The sequence below is a fragment of the Cryptomeria japonica genome, chromosome 5 (assembly GCF_030272615.1).
Source record: "Cryptomeria japonica chromosome 5, Sugi_1.0, whole genome shotgun sequence".
NCBI lineage: Eukaryota > Viridiplantae > Streptophyta > Pinopsida > Cupressales > Cupressaceae > Cryptomeria > Cryptomeria japonica.
The window spans coordinates 376993051-376995813 of record NC_081409.1 but is presented as its reverse complement, the minus strand read 5'-3'; positions in this window follow the sequence as shown (position 1 = coordinate 376995813).

Here is a 2763-nt window from a genome sequence, read left to right as displayed (position 1 = left end):
AAGAATATTGTTTCAGATTGAGACCCTAGATTTACATCATCATTTTGGAAATCTCTTTTTTCTGAACTTGGCACTAAATTAAGCTTCAGTACCGCATATCACCCTGAATCTAATGGGCAAACTGAATGAATTAATAGTCTTAGAAGATATGTTGTGCATGCATACTATGGATAAACCCAAATCATGGGAGGACTACTTACATTTAGTTGAGTTTGCCTACAATCAAGGATATCCTTCAGCCAGTAGATGTCACCTTTTGAAGCTATGTATGGTCGAAATTGTAACACACCTATCTCTTGGTCTAACCCTGTTCATAAGATTTGGTATGAAAATGAAAACTTGTTATAGATGGATTCTATTATTAACAAAGCCAAACAAAACATGAAAGCTGGCCAGGATCGATATAAAAGTTGGGTTGATTCCAAGAGGGCTACTCGAGATTTTGATGTTGGTGATCATGTTTTCTAAAGAGTCAAATCGAAAAGGAGCTCATTAAAGCTTGGAAAGTATTCTAAAATAGCTCCTCATTTTTGTGGTCCTTCTAAAATATTAGAAAGAATAGGAAATGTTGCTTATAGACTTGCTTTACCTCCCCAATTACAAATTCATGATGTATTTCATGTAAGTTTACTTAAGAAATATGTTTATAATGTAGATCATGTTATTGATTGGAAAAGTATTTCTATTGAACCTTCTTGTGAATTTAAAATTGAACTAGAAAGAATAATTGAAAAAAGAACTAGAACATTAAGAAATAATATTATAGAAGAAGTAAAAGTTAAATGGAGTCATTGTGGTAATGATACTGCTACATAGGAAAAAGCTGATTTTATTAGAGTTCAATATCCATAATTGTTTGACTAAATGTTATTTTACGTGTGTTAATGATATAGAAACTCCTCATGCTACTGAGGGTAGCAGCTAATTTAGAGGGGGAGAAATGTTACGAGACTTTTTTCCCATGGAAATAAATTGTAATAAATATAATTAAATAAATGTAATTATGAACATTATTATAGTTATGAAAGGGTGTGATTTTTGGTAACCACCCTGTGACATTATATAAACCCGTGAATTAATAAAGAAGGATACACAGGGAGAGGGAGAAACTAATAGAAGAAAAAGAAATTGAAAGAAGCAAAAGTGAGAGGATAGTTAAGGTCTGGTGGTTGGGCATTGGGCATTAGAGAAGGGGCATACAATGTGTGTCCAACTCGGGGTACAACGTACACCTGGGAGTGTCCCGGCCAGGGCTGTGTTTATTTCATGTCGTGAAGGCATGTGGGGTTCTATGTAGGAACTGTTTCCTCCTGGAGTGTTTCCTTGCCTGGAAACCCTAGGCCTATAACTAATCCTCTGCGTGCGAAAAGAAGCCTCTCCATGATTTACAGATATGTATTAATAGATTTTATTTAATCATTTTCCCAATATTTTACTATTGCAAATAATTATCTCAATGTTTTATATATTATGAATAATTAGTTTATCATTACTTGAATAAATTAATTTGATACTTTATTAAAATATTGTGTAAACACTTCACAATAAATAGTAAATGAAACACCTTACTATTAAATTATTTATTGTAGGTAAGAGGTTGATTACATTAGATTTAGATTAATATTTTATTTATTTAATCTGCTGCTAATGACAAAATTAACCATAGAGAAAAGTACCATCACAGATTGTTCATACAATGTAGATGAGATATCTTATATAGGCAAGGCTATATGGATATACGAGCACACAATCATGACATGTGGCTCAATAAGAAACTAGGGTAGGTAGGAAATAGGTGTGGGTAGGTAGGAGAAACAATATAATATTCCACATGAGATGGATTGCAACAACAAGATAAGATCAACACCATAAAAGGTGGAAATTCTCCTACACACTATCCCAATGTGGTACAAACACCCAAGTGTCTCATACCCAAACTACTATTAAATGCATTTCCTAACTTAAGTAAGGTGTAATAATATCCATGATGAATAATTATTTACACCAACACCCCCCCTTAAGTGCAACTTAGGGGAATGCACTAAAGTCTACAATGCAACTAAGTAATGCAGGGTCCCGACTACGAGGCCATGTTAGGTACCCATGTACAAATGCAAATGCATGCAAACCAATGCAATGAAATCTCTCACAAAGTAGGGAAAGAGAGAAAAACCCAATGGGAAAAAAATACTCCCCCAAAAGAGAGATGATGAAAGCGCACAATTCTCTCAATGATGAATGAGAAGAACAAAAAATATGTTCCCCCATAAGAGAGAAGAAGAGACCATGAAGCCCTCTCTCAATGTCGAATCTATTGCAAAGATGGTCCAATGATGTTGACCAAAGTACCTCCCCATAAGGAAGAAAGAGAGCCAATGCTGCACCAATAATGTCAAAGTGTGACAAAACCAAGTACCAAGTTGATGATGATGAATCACTCACTGCAACAAAATGAAGATCAAGCATGGAGACAACCTGCTTTGAGCATCATCTGGATACTCCTAAATAGCAGAAATATCGATACAATCAGTCTCACGGGAGCCATGCACAAATGTGTACAATCTAAGTCTCAACTGGAGCCATGCACCAAGTCTCACAAGATATTTCTAATCTATGTGTACAAGAGGATTACATCAAATATGTCAACAATGACAAGATACAAAGAGGTGTGGCACTTTATGATAGTGTGAGTAGAACATTGCTCATGCAAGAGCATACAACATGATATAGTGCAAATATGGAAACATGAAGATGATGCCACCA